Below are 15,165 nucleotides of genomic sequence, written 5' to 3' on the forward strand. Positions count from 1 at the left end.
TGTATCTCAGGTTTCTTCATTTGTGTAAGGAGGAAATGACAATGCCAACTCAATAAACATTATAAGAATTCAAAATAACAGTTTTGCAAAGCACCTACCATCCGGCTTGGCCCATTGAGGTTCTCAAATCTTTTTTGTTTTTTTGCCCAATCTACTTTCCCATCTTTACCCTTGGTGTGATCCACGGGAAGACAAAATGGGGGAGGAAAAGTAATTTTATCATATACCTGAAGAAATTATCCAAAATTCCTACTTTAATTATATAATCAATCACTAACATTGGACCAGTCTCTTAAAAAAAAATGAACACTTTCTTGGCAGCCATAAAAGTAATGTTTTATGGCTCATGCCTTCAACCCAATCCTACCCATGTGATTTTACTCTACTCCCTAGCAGACATTGAGGTACCTGACTATTTCTGTCTATTCAAAAGAAACAAACTGCTTCAGAAGCTTTGGAGAGTCAACTCCATTTAAGCCCGGCAAAGAAAAACACCTATGCCCAAGTCATGGCAGAAGAAAGCAAAAACAAAAATAAGACCCAGCTGGTTACTAAAGGACATAAGTGGAAGATTAAACTTCTGCTTTTCATTGAAAAGCTACTCCATGAAGACAAAAACATGAATCTGTACTGATTAAGTGTTGGAGGTATACAAGGCAAACCCCACACTACACAGGAATAAGAAAGGAGCTCTATTTCCACAGTGTTGGGTTTTCAAAGGCTTCCATCCTATGACATAACCCTTTATTCTTTAAGCCTAGAAATGTCCACTTCTACAAAGTCTCATCAATTCAGAGCTACAATTCAGGTCTGATGTGAAGGTATGATTTGCAAAGTTAGGTACAGTTTAGTTTCCGTCCCAACCTCAGTCACTACCTGACTTTCTGACTGTTTAAGAATCATTTCCTCTCTCTGAGTCTCAATGTTTCTTCTCTGTAAAATAAGGGTAATAAGCAACATAGTTTTGGGGCAGGGGCACTGTAACTGTTCTGTATCCTGATGGTAGAGGTGGTTACATAAATCACACGTGTTGAAATTCAAAAAAAGATATAACCAACAATCAATTTTCCTTTATGCTAACTTGAGAAATAAAATAAATGAAAAAAGTAGGGATAATAACTTTTCTCTCATGGAATTGTCAAGAGAATTAAATTAAAACCTATGTCAAAAGGGCCTAGAGTAAACCACGTGACTCACAGTAAACAACAAACATTAACTCCCTTCCCTTCCCTTATCCTCCAGGGGAGAGGAGGACATGATTTCTCCTTTCTTTAAAATTAACTCAACCAGTACTACCATAACCAGGTCAGAAAACAGAAGGGCTGGACTCAGACACTGGATATATCCTGTCTTGTAGCTGAGCACTGACTACAAGTTACGTTGCAACAGCTCACTTTTGAGAGGCCATGTTCTCACTCTCAGAAGCTAGGTCTCACACAGCTATTATTTTAAGAAGCCAAGATTAGCTCAGGGCTAGGCTGAGTAATGAGATACAAGTGCTTTGGGAATCTGCTGGTTCCCAATACAACTAATGAGTAATATCAACTGCATTCTGTCCAAGATACAGAAGACAACTCTAAGTGGCCAACAGCTCTTTGAAAAAGGCAGAGGACATGATCAGAAAAAGAATATTTCTGTCCCACCCCGCAGCCTCTGTTTTAGAAAATTTACATTTTATATAATCATTATTGGGCTTCTCCTGGTAAAGAACTCCCTGCCAATGCAGGAGACAGAAGAGATGCAGGTTCAATCCCTGGGTCGGGAAGATCCCCTGGAGGAGGGCATGACAATCTACTCCAGTATTCTTGCCTGGAGAATCCCATGGGCAGAAGAGCCTGGTGGGCTGGAGTGCACAGGGTTGCAAAGAGTCAGACATGATTGAAGTGACTGAGCACAGGCATGCATATTATTATCAAAGATCATGATCAAAGGTCATTTATGGTGTTTTAGTTTTGTTCAGATCGACTGAAGGTTATCACCACTAGAAAAGTTATACAATGTACCAAGTAAGGGCTTTAGAATCAAGCTATGGTTTAAGTACCAGCTCTGATATTTCCTTGCTATGTGACACTGGACAAATTATAACCTCTCTGAGCCTCAGATTTCTCTCCTCTATAATATTTTCAAAGTTCAGGATGCCCCTTAAGTGGGTTTTAAAATCAATTTAGTGGTTTATAAATAACATTTTTAAGTAAAAAGAAAATCAAATGACTATAAGTAATAAGGATAAGTATATTCTGGTTCAAGATGGCGAAGTAGAAGGAAATGCACTCACTGCCTCTTGCAAGAGCACTAAAATGCAAATAGCTGTTAACCATCAACAGAAGGATGCTGGAAACAACCAATAAAAGATAAGCCACATCCAAAGACAAAGAAGAAGTTTCAGCAAGACGGCAGGAGGGGCGCAATCACGATTAAACCAAATCCCATACCCGTGGGTAACACACAAACTGGAGAACAATAATACCAAAGATGTTCTCCCATTGTTAGTGGAGGTTCTGAGCACCATGTCAGGCTTCCCAGCCCTGGGATCGGACAAAGAGACTGGGAATCTCAGGGAATCTGACCTTGAAGGCTCAGTTCAGTTCAGTTCACTTGCTCAGTCCAACTCTTTGCGACTCCATGGACTGCAGCACACCAGCCTTCGCTGTTCATCACCAACTCCTGGAGCTTGCTCAAATTCATGTCCATCGAGTCAGTGATGCCATCCAACCATCCCATCCTCTGTTGTCCCATTCTCTTCCAGCCTTCAATCTTGCACAGCATCAGGGTCTTTTCCAGTGAGTCAGTTCTTTGCATCAGGTGGCCTAAGTACTGGAGTTTCACTTCAGCATCAGTCCTGGCAATGAATATTCAGGACTGATTCCCTTTAGGGATGGACTGCTTGGATCTCCTTGCAGTTCAAGGGACTCTCAAGAGTCTTCTCCAACACCACAGTTGAAAAGCATCGATTTTTTGGCACTCACCTCACTTTACAGTCCAACTCTCATATCCATACATGACTACTGGAAAAACCATATCTTTGACGAGATGGACCTTTGTCAGCAAAGTACAGTCTCCGCTTTTGAATATGCTGTCTAGGTTAGTTATAACTTTTCTTCTAAGGTGCAAGAGTCTTTTAATTTCATAGCTGCAGTCACCATCTGCAGTGATTCTGAAGACCAAGAAAATAAAGTCTCTCACTGTTCCCACTGTTTCCCCATCTATTTATCATGAAGTGATAGGACCAGATGCCATGATCTTAGTTTTCTGAATGCTGAGTTTTAAGCCAACTTTTTCACTCTCCTTTTTCACTTTCATCAAGAGGCTCTTTAGTTCTTCTTCACTTTCTGCCATAAGAGTGCTAGCATCTGCATATCTGAGGTTACTGATATTTCTTCTGGCAGTCTTGATTCCAGCTTGTGATTCATCAAGCCCGGCATTTCACATGATGTATTCTGCATATAAATTAAATAAGCAGGGTGACAATATACAGCCTTTACGTACTCCTTTTCCTATTTGGAACCAGTCTGTTGTTGTCCATGTCCAGTTCTAACTGTTGCTTCTTGAGCTGCATACAGATTTCTCAGGAGGCAGGTCAGGTGGTCTGGTATTCCCATCTCTTTAAGGATGTTCCACAGTTTGTTGTGATCCACACAGTCAAAGGAAGTCAAAGTTTTTCTGGAATTCTCTTGCTTTTTCGATGATCCAATGGATGTTGGCAATTTGATTTCTGGTTCCTCTGCCTTTTCTAAATCCAGCTTGAACATCCGGAAGTTCATGGTTCGCATACTGTTGAAACCTGGCTTGGAGAATTTTGAGCATTATTTTCCTAGTGTGTGAGACGAATGCAATTGTGCGGTAGCTTGAACATTTTTTGGCGTTGCCTTTCTTTGGGATTGGAATGAAAACTGACCTTTTCCAGTCCTATGGCCACTGATGAGTCTTCCAAATTTGCTGGCATCAAAATTTCAAATTTGCTAGCACATTAACAGCATCATCTTCCAGGATTTGAAATAGCTTAACTGGAATTCCATCACCTCCACTAGCTTTGTTCACAGTGATGATTCCTAAGGCCCACTTGACTTCACATTCCAGGATGCCTGGCTCTAGGTGAGGGATCACACCATCGTGATTATCTGGGTTGTGAAGATCTTTTTTGTACAGTTCTGCATATTCTTGCCATCTCTTCTTAATATCTTCTGCTTCTGTTAGGTCCATACCATTTCTGTCCTTTATCGAGCCCATCTTTGCATGAAATGTTCCCTTGGTATCTCTAATTTTCTTGAAGACATCTCTAGTCTTTCCCATTCTGTTGTTTTCCTCTATTTCTTTGCACTGATCGCTGAGGAAGGCTTTCTTATCTCTCCCTGCTATTCTTTGGAACTCTGCATTCAGATGCTTATATCTTTTCTTTTCTCCTTTGCTTTTCGCTTCTCTTTTCACAGCTATTTGTAAGGCCTCCCCAGACAGCCATTTCGCTTTTGTGCATTTCTTTTCCATGGGGATGGTCTTGATCCCTGTCTCCTGTACAATGTCACGAACCTACATTCATAGTTTATCAGGCACTCTGTCTATCAGATCTAGTCCCTTAAATCTATTTCTCATTTCCACTGTATAATCATAAGGGATTTGATTTAAGTCATACCTGAATGGTCCAGTGGTTTTCCCCACTTTCTTCAATTTAAGTCTGAATTTGGCAATAAGGAGTTCATAACGACAGAATGATCTCTGTTCGTTTCCAAGGCAAACCATGCAATATCATGGTAATCCAAGCCTATGCCCCAACCAGTAACGCTGAAGAAGCTGAAGTTGAACGGTTCTATGAAGACCTACAAGACCTTTTAGAACTAACACCCAAAAAAGATGTCCTTTTCATTATAGGGGACTGGAATGCAAAAGTAGGAAGTCAAGAAACACCTGGAATAACAGGCAAATTTGGCCGTGGGGTACAGAATGAAGCAGGGCAAAGAGTTTTGCCAAGAGAATGCACTGGTCATAGCAAACACCCTCTTCCAACAACGCAAGAGAAAACTCTACACATGGACATAACCAGATGGTCAACACCGAAATCAGATTGATTATATTCTTTGCAGCCAAAGATGGAGAAGCTCTATACAGTCCAAAAAAAAAAAAAAAAGTATTACTGAGCAAGGCCCAAACTAAAGAGCCTCTTGATGAAAGTGAAAGAGGGTAGCGAAAAAGTTGGCTTAAAGCTCAACATTCAGAAAACGAAGATCATGGCATCTGGTCCCATCACTTCATGGCAAATAGATGGGGAAACAGTTGAAAAAATAACAGACTTTATTTTGGGGGTCTCCAAAATCACTGCAGATGGTGGCTGAAGCCATGAAATTAAAAGACACTTACTCCTTGGAAGGAAAGTTATGACCAACCTAGATAGCATATTGAAAACCAGAGACATTACTTTGCCAACAAAGGTCCGTCTAGTTAAAGCTATGGTTTTTCCAGTGGTCATGTATGTATGTGAGAGTTGGACTGTGAAGAAACCTGAGTGCCAAAGAATTGATGCTATTGAACTGTGGTGTTGGAGAAGACTCTTGAGAGTCCCTTGGACTGCAAGGAGATCCAACCAGTCCACCCTAAAGGAAATCAGGCCTGAATATTCATTGGAAGGACTGATGCTGAATTTGAAACTCCAATACTTTGGCCACCTGATGCAAAGAACTGACTCACTGGAAAAGACCCTGATGCTGTGAAAGATTGAAGGCGGGAGGACAAGGAGACGACAGAGGATGAGATGGTTGGATGGTATCACCGACTCGTTGCACATGAGTTTGAGCAAGCTCCAGGAGTCGGTGATGGACAGGGAAGCCTGGCATGCTATAGTCCATGGGGTCACAAAGAGTCAGACATGACTGAGCAACTGAACTGAACTGACCTATGAGACTATCAGGTATGTGATGTTCAATATTTTTCAGAATATTTGAAAAAAATCAAGTAATATGGGAGAAATGTTAGCAATTAATTCTACCAGAGTCAGTATATCTAATTACAACTTTATTTAAGAATACTGGGAAAGTTTCTGTTTATTTATCAATTTCAGATTCCTATCAGTATGACTTTAAGTATATTACATAAATTAAACAATGAGTCATCAACATGTGTGAAGGAAATGCTTTTTTAAATTACTTACACTGAAAGATCAAGTGTAATTAAAATTGAATTTTAGCCTAAATTAACACAAAAAACAAGCATACAAAACCCTATGCAAACAACAGCAATGTTGTGAAAACAAGAGACTCTTGATGATGTGGAAAGAGCAATGCAACCAATTGTAGCTCTAGCACTCTTCTAAAGAGGTATCATTCTGCTAGGACAACTAGAGCTGGCCATTAACATACAAAAGCCTTGGCAAAGTCTCCAGCCTGGGAACGACTCCAATTAAAGGTATTGTCAGCAGAATTCACTGGTGTTCCAGTAGTTAGAACTCTGCATTTCCACTGCAGAGGGTATGGGAATTAAGATTCCACATGCTTTGCAGTAGTGGCAGGAGGACTCTTCTGCTTAAAACCTTCCAATTTCCCACCATTTGGGGGGAAAAAAATCAAATTTGGGAAAAAATCCAAGTTACTTATCACAGCTCACAAGACCCTACATGATAGGGTCCCATCCCACCTTTTCAACATGACCTCCTCCCTGCATTCACTCCACTCCAGCTATTCTACTCTTTCTGCTCCTCAAACACACTACACTCAATCCTATTAGTATCTTAGAGCTCTTATATCTCATTCTCATTGCCCAGATCACGCTTCGTCAGGATCTTAACACTCAAGGATTCTTCTTGTCATCATTTGTCTTTCAGCTTCTATATTCACTTCCTCAGAGAAGCATTCTTTTTTATTCCTGACTCTTCTTAGCACCTAGAACAGTACAATATAAATATATATATATATATGTATATATATGAAGAACATCGACACATTTGTTTTAGTGCATTCATTTAACTGCACTTTGAAAATAATGTAAGAAAGAGAATTTACATACACAGGAATATCTGCAAACTGAGTTCAACAAGGGATTGTTCAGCCCTATAGACGGTTCAAGTAATTAACTGGCAAGCTTTCCTCCAAGTATCCACTCAGGAATCATATCTATCACAGGGCTATAGCTCCTGATGCCTAATGAAAGAATAACTGATTTCGAATCAATGCATAGGCTTAATCTGCTTTTAAACACACTGACCATGGTCTCACTATTAAGTTTCCATAACGGCTCAGGAGCCAAAAGAGACAAGGTTCAAATCCCAGTTTTATCTTTTAAATGCTGTGAAGCCTTGAACAAGTTATCTTACTTATTAATATTAAACAAAGATAACAGTACTTATCTCAGAGTTGTTTTGAAAGTTAAATAATGCATAGAATAAACATCTGTTAGAGTCTTGCACATAATAAAAATCCAATAAAATCAGTTATTATTCTATTATTAATTCACACTCTTCCAACTAATTTTTATTGATATAAAAGGCACAATTCAAAAAAAATTGACCATAGTCCCTGCCCAGGAAGAGCTCACAGTGTAAAAGGAAAAGAGAGTGAAGAGTGAAGTTGCTCAGTTGTGTTCGACTCTTTGCAACTCCAGGGACTGTAGCCTACCGGGCTCCTCTGTCCATGGGATTTTCTGGGCAAGGGTACTGGAGTGGGTTGCCATCTCCTTCTCCAGAGGATCTTCCCGACCCAGGGATCAAACCCAGGTCTCCTGCATTGCAGGCAGACACTTTACCCTCTGAGCCACTAGGGAAACTCAAAAAAAGGAAAAGATAACCCCATAAAAAATAAGCTTGGAAGAATTATATATTAACTCTCATCCAAGAAGCCTGAAAAGAATCTGCCCTGTTCTAGTAAATTTGATATTAGGATCTAGTCAGTTGGAGAAGGCAATGGCACCCCACTCCAGTACTCTTGCCTGGAAAATCCCATGGATGGAGGACCCTGGTGTGCTGCAGTCCTTAAGAGCTGGACACAACTGAGCGACTTCACTTTCACTTTTCACTTTCATGCATTGAAGGAAATGGCAACCCACTCCAGTGTTCTTGCCTGGAGAATCCCAGGGACGGGGGAGCCTGGTGGGCTGCCGTCTATGGGGTCGCACAGAGTCGGACGTGACTGAAGTGACTTAGCAGCAGCAGCAGTCAGTCTAGAGTTAAAAGGCACACCAAAACGCTTCCAACTTATTAAAAGGAATAGCTTTTAAGATGGTCAGAACAGCTCTGTAAAGAAGCCCTCTTAAGATTACAAGAATGGTCAAGAATGATTGTCTTTTTTAAAACATATTTTAAAAAATTTGTTGTATTTATTTGGCTTTGTTGGATCTTAGCTGGGGCATGTGGGATCTTCATTGTATCAACTGGATCTTTAGTTGCAGAACACGGATTTTCTAGCTGTGGTGAGGGCTCAAAAGGACATATGGGATCCTAGTTCTCCAACCAGGGACTGAACTTGAATTCCCTGCACTGTAAAGCTGCAGATTCTTAAATCATTGGACCTCCGGGGAAATCTGAGAGAATGACTGTTTTAATAGCCAAAAGGTAGAAGCAACTAAGTGTTCATCAACAGATGAAAGGATAAACAAAATGTGGTCTATACATACAACTGAATATTATTCAAACTTAAAAAGGAAGGAAATTCTGACACATGCTACAACATGAATGACCCTCGAGGACCCTAAGCTAAGTGAAGTAAACCAGTCACAAAAAGATAAACACTGTATGATTCTACTTTTATGAGGTATCTTGAGTAGTCAAATTCATAGAGACAGAAAGAATAGTGGTTGCCAGAGGCTGGGGGAGGAAGGAATAAGAAGTTAATGTTATGTTAGGTACAAAGTTTCAGTTTGGGGCAATGATGAAAATGCTCTGGAGTAAATGGCAGGGATGATTGCACAATAATGTGACTGTACCTAATGCTACAAAACTGTAGACTTAAAAACGGTTAAAATAATAAATATTACGTTATGTGTATTTTACCACAATTTAAAGAAGAAAAAAAAAAAGGAATGACTGCTCTGTAGTTTACAGAGAGTGAACATCCCTTTTCTTTGACTTTGATCACTGTTATATCCCACAGTGTATCAACTCAGCTTCTCCAGGTTAAGACAAGAGAATTCCTAGGCAGTCACCATATATAAGATACTACATGACATCTAAGAAACAACAAGTCCTTAAACACCCAAACCTAGAATTTACAGCAAAATTGACAGATGTTATACACTGCCCGTGGATTTATTTCTAAAAGTCTAAAAAGCGCAGAAAATAAACCAAAGTATTTTTATGTCTAAATACCAGTTTAGGATTATATATAAGCTAATTCCTAAAGAGACAAGAAAGTCCCCGGGGAGCGGGGTGGGGGGAATCAATTGGTCCATGTAGGGTAGATTTCCTATTATCAGTGCTAAGCTCCCATAAAACAACTTTATTCAATTTTTTTAATGTCAATTTACATTAAACAAAGCAACTTTCATACACTAAACAAAAATGTCACAACCAACAGTCCAAATAATGGCCTTGTTTCCTAGTGGCCCAGAAAGACAGAAAATAAATCCCAAGGACCCTAGTTCAGATAGACTAGAGAGAGTAGACTGTGGTTCTTGCATAATTAAAGACTATGTCACAGTTCAACGGGGTAAACACTTCAGTAGCTTCCCCCCAGCAGCTGCCTATGTGATTAAGGACTAGGATAAGAGTGACAGCTTCACAAAGGCAATAGTAAGAGATAAAGCGTCTTCCTAGCACATTCAAAGACTCCAGAATCCCAAACTTCTCTGCTGTCCTTCCATCCAATTCTCATTAAGAACAATTTATATCATCTAGGAAGCTTCAAAGTCAAATGCTACCTTTATTTTTACCTTATCAAACCCATAAAATCACAGCTGGGGTGTGGTCTAGACATAAGCCTTGGTTAAGATCACAAAAATTCTCAAATCAAATAATTGGGCTAAGTTAGAACAAAGTTCATCAACAAGAAGATGATACAGAATTCAAGCCAAGTTGGCTTCCTTCTGGCATTTCAGAAAGACTAGCATTGCTCCAAATACTAGTACATAGGTGTAAGTAGCCTCTGAGTGGGTAATGTCACCAAACAAAAGCAACACCTTCAAAGTCTCTCTCAGTGACTAGAGGCAGCCAGACACTCAAACTGCCAGTCCTGAATTACGGCCTCTGAATGGTGAGGGCTTCACATTTCACTGATCAGGGCACAGCCCAATCAGAAGACAAACCCCAACACTGCCAGGGACCAGCAAATCCGCTTTCTTCCAGTGTGCACATGACTGAATGTGCTTCTGTCCATCATCTGGGTCATATATAGTTCAATGCGAGCTGAGCAGACAGGGCTGCAAGGAAATCTGGCGCGGTTCAATACCTCGTCTAGTCTGGGTTCCAGTACCTTTTTTTTTTTCAAACTGACAAACTCATTTCTCTACCGGGACAGGATGCTGTGCTGGCTGGGAGTTCCATTTCTGCAGCAAGAATCCTATCTGGAAACACAGAAGTTGTCCTCTAAGCCACAGCAGCTCGAACTTTTTTGATTGTTGTTGCTGCTTTCTCCCATCACCCCCACCCCCTTTTGACAAAGATCCAACTGTAAAAAGTCTTACGTAACAGTTCAGGACTACTTCGGTTCTTTTACTGGGTAAGCACTTTCAATTTTTTTTTTTTTTTAAACTAAAAACCATTTTAACATTGAATCTGTTGAGAGTCTTGACTAAAATCTTTTAAGTAATTTGTGTGGTGAAATACTGTCAGTGGATTTTTTAGTCTCATTTCTGCACGTGCTCCTTTGTTCTCAGAACAGAAGCTTTTTATACACACCCCATAACGCAGCTGGAGAGAGTTATGAAGTCAGTTATTATAAGGAACACAAAGGTTGCTTTGCATTCTTTGCCTTTAGATAATTAATTTCATATTTGTTTTCTTAAAATGAAGTATTAAAGAAGGGAGAAATTGAATAAACGAAAGAATAAACTGTTGGAAAATCTAGCAAAGTTTGAAGTTTTTACCACCTTTTCTATCTGTAGTTTTGTGTGGCCAAACACTTGTGCCGCCTGGGGCGGTGGGGGTAGAGGCAAGCGTAGACAGAGAGGAACTAAGCCAGACATGGACAAAGGCATGAGCCAAAACCAGACAGTCCTGGCCGTTCGATAGGCCAGCAGTGGGTGAGACAGGTCAGCCAGCTGCAGGGGCGGGAGAGGGGGGGAAAGGGGCATGGATGTGTGAGGTGCTCATGCGTGCGATCGTGACTAGATTCTGAAACTGCCAGCCATTTTCCCAGCTATGCTTTGTGCAATCTAAAGGAATGCATCTTCTCTGAAGCAGTCTTGCCAGGGCCCAGTGATAGCAAAGGAGTGTGATGAATACCACAACATATGGAATCAGAAAATACTGGGATCTGGGGTGGGCAAGAGGGAAACGCAGAGGGTGTGGAAATTTTTTAGTGATCTGGAATGTGTTGAGTGACAGGAAGTGCCCCAAGCTCTCCCCCCCTCAACTCTTCTCAGTCGCGCCTGCTTTTGTCTAACTCTTGTAATCTACACACTACTGCTTACAAAGCTGTCTGAGTTTAAGACAAAAAGAAACATAAAAGGCTCTCTCGTTCCATAGTACCTACGATATGGAAGGAATGTAAAAAGCATGGCCCTTTAAGCCTGTGGACATTTTTTCAGGTATATAGGATAAAGATAACATAACAATTTTCCAAGGGTAATGAGAATTATGAATTATAGTCAAGCTTCCAACCTAATTTTAAAAAATCCCGATTCTGCTATACTTACAAATGTTTACGATGGTTCCTAATTTGAAGGAGGTTTGCTTGTTTGGTTAATATATTGCATTTGAAGTTGTTTCTATTTTCTTTGTATAAATCTGTGCTTTGGGAGGAAAAAAAAGCAAAGAAGTATTCAGAATGCACCGGAAAAAAGGAGATTTTCCCTTCAATGGTTAGAAAGCACTTTTGCTTGATTTCTCAGAGAAAGCCACTCTCTCTCTTTCTCTCTCATTTTTGCAAGTATGCTACAAAGATAACTTTATGTCATTTAGATGTAAAATAGGAAACTTTTCACAGAAAACAACAGTGCTCTACGTTAAAAACAACTTAGCATTTTCCCAAACTTCCATATTACCAATAGAAACACTACCACTTGAGAGAAAAGTGCCCAAATAGTTGAATGGCTAACTCTACTTCTGGAAGATGAAATGGAATATTAAGTATGAATAAAATGATACTTGGGAATGTTTCTACCTCCTATCACAAAAAATGTTAGTGGTCAGCCTAGGAGTTAATCTTTCCTAGTATGGCTCTGAGCCTTCATGCCGAGCAGACGTTATTCACATGACGATTCGAAAAGTCCATTCATATATCTCACTACCTGGATTTGAATAGAAACCAGACAGCAATTCTTTAGTTCCAGCCACCATTCGCCCCACTGGACAATAGCGATTTGTTAGCACAGAGTCACAGGCTGTGGGACACAAAGCTTGGAGCTGGAGAAAGATGGGGGATTCAGAGAACAGGAAATTACAGGCCCGATGCACTCCTGGCAGCTCTAAGAATACAAAAAAAAAAAAAAAAGGGCAACACAGCGATGCCATGTTTAAGAGCTACTTCTAGCTTTTTTAACCACCTCCAATGTCATAAAAGCTCTATTGTTGGAGTACATAAAGTCACGAGTCCCATGTGCTATCTTTTCTCACTACAGGGAACTTCATTCAATGCCCTGGCATAGTCAGAAAAATCAAAAGCACCCAGAGTTGATTAGTTGTGAGCTCTGATAGAAAGGAGAAGGGTATTTTACAAATAAAATGACAGCAAAAAATATACACTAAGTAGCACAAGTGACACATAACAAAATTAATAGGGTCTACAAATTATTTCATAAGACCAAGCACGCAAAATGAAGCTGAATCTATCAAAACTCCAGGGAAACAAATTCATTTTCAAGTTATCATATAAAATCTATTATTTAATTCCATCCAAAGTTTCTTTGGAAAACATCAATTTAAAAACTAATCTTAGGTAGAACATTTCTGAGTTCTGGGTCGTATTTTCCAAAACAAAGAACTAAAATTGAAGCCCTGAGGATTTACTTTGAAATTGTAGAAAGGAAAACTACATTTTCTTTTGTTGGCTATCAAACTATTATAGCTTGCGGCTAAATATAGAAACCATCTCCACTTTCTCTTTAGATATAAGAAATGACATTACTGGTAATTCTAGGTGAGGGGAGAGGGATATTCTTCGATCTCAAGGAGCAGAAGAGAACAGTACATGGGTTTCTCTGCAAGCTTTCATGCTGCAACCTGAGCACCAAGGGGCCAGAATGATGTCAATTTCAAAATGAGGGGACACGGCACAACAAAGTTGTAAATGGTTTTGTTCTTCTTTCTTCTGTGATCCATTAGCAAACACAAGTCCCAAATGATATCATACCTGAAATACTCATCAGATGAGATTGTGAATGATCAAAAAGTGCTTTGGAAATATGAACTGTTGTACTCTATTTGGTCCTATGGCTTTAGGATAAACACATACCAAATTTTATGTTGTTGGAAAACCAATATGCAACTTTTAAACTACTACTAATTGTTGGATTTCTTCAAATTCTATCATTACTCACCAAACACAAGGATCAATTACAACCTCAAACTATGCTATAATTACATGTGGCTATTTTTATTTGAATTTAAATAAAAAGTAAATAAAATTTTAAATTTCAGTTGCTCAGTCACACTAGCTGCATGCATTTCTAGCACTCAATAGCCCCATATATGTAACTAGTGACTATTATACTGGACAAAGCAAAAATTGTATTTCCAACCGCAGAAAGTTCTGTTGGACAGTATTGATCTAGAGCGTATGCTTGCTAAGTCACTACAGTCATGTCTGACTCTGCGACCCTATGAACCGTAGCCCACCAGGCTCCTATGTCCATGGGATTCTCCAGGCAAGAATACTGGTGTGGGTTGGATGCCCTCCTCCAGGAGATCTTCCCAATACAGGGATGGAACCCACATCTCTTATGTCTCCTGCATTGTCAGGCATGTTCTTTACCACTAACACCACCTGGGAAGCCCAACTAGACCATGCTTATATCCAGAACACGTTTTCAACTGCACATCCAGCTCGACATGAAAGAAACTGATCTCTAAGCAAAAACCACAGTGACAAGGTAGTGAGTACCATGATACTTCAGAGATGTCTAAAACAGACATTTTGAAACCTAAGACTTCATTTTTTCCCTTGGTCTATAATGAAGGTTATAAAGAATATTAAGACAGTAATGACAGACATGCAGCAGTGGCCACAGTAAAATGTTCCAGAATGGCATTTAGTGTCATGACTACATGTCTTAACCATCAAATTTACCATCAAATAAAACAGACATGATAAACATGAATATGAGGTTCTTCAATTTGGATGCATTCTCAACCCATCCTATTCCTGCTTGGTGCAAGAAACTGGTTTTTAAGGTCAGGTGGACACTGGTTGGATTCTTGGCTCTGCCACTTATTTACTATGTGATCTTCAATAAGTCACTTCCTCTCTTTGTCTCAGATTCCTCATACATAAAATGCAAATATTAATGCCTTCCTGACAGTCATTTTAAGGTTCAAGGATCATATATATAAAAGATCTTGAACTCCCGGCACATTAGAAAATACTCTGGAAATGTCAATTCTGTGAAAATACAGTAAGGGCTTAAGGTTCAATTCACGGTCTGAGACTCTTCCCAAACACAGAGAATGGAAATAGAAGGGTCAAGGCTGATATACAGCACAGACAATTCTCTGTTTAAATTTTAATTAAAACAAACATATGAAGATGAAAGCTGTCAACACTGCACAAAGAATTTCACAAAGTCTTAGAAATATTAAATGGATTGAATGAATATAAGAAAATTATCATTTGAAAAGGTAGATGGAACAACAAATTTTAATATCATGAGGTGTTTTTAATAGTAATACTAATTTAATGCTATTTAGTATATAAGAATCATTTCTTAAATTAAGAAATAATATTTCCTGGAGATATTTTTTGAATAACATTTCTACTAATTCTTGGTGATTAAAACAAAAACATGAAAATTCTAATACTGCCCATGACTAAGAAATTAAAATAGCTTCCTGCAGGTATGAGAAAGAAAATTCATGTCTTTTAAAAATCAAAGCCATAC

At 39.3% G+C, this 15,165-nt stretch overlaps 1 protein-coding gene and 1 long non-coding RNA gene across 7 annotated transcripts in view; one reads left to right on the forward strand and one right to left on the reverse strand.

Moving 5' to 3' along the window:
* Positions 1-15,165, reverse strand: part of NR6A1 (nuclear receptor subfamily 6 group A member 1) — a 232,304-nt gene that overhangs the window by 119,950 nt on the left and 97,189 nt on the right. The gene's annotated exons all lie outside the window — the stretch shown is intronic.
* LOC102389717 overlaps positions 10,324-15,165 on the forward strand; it is a 63,249-nt gene continuing 58,407 nt past the window's right edge. For both annotated transcript variants that reach the window (XR_003102417.2, XR_326730.4), the window contains exon 1: positions 10,324-10,628. This is a non-coding gene — a long non-coding RNA (uncharacterized LOC102389717). The remainder of the gene's footprint in view (positions 10,629-15,165) is intronic.

This window comes from Bubalus bubalis, chromosome 12 (assembly GCF_019923935.1).
Source record: "Bubalus bubalis isolate 160015118507 breed Murrah chromosome 12, NDDB_SH_1, whole genome shotgun sequence".
NCBI lineage: Eukaryota > Metazoa > Chordata > Mammalia > Artiodactyla > Bovidae > Bubalus > Bubalus bubalis.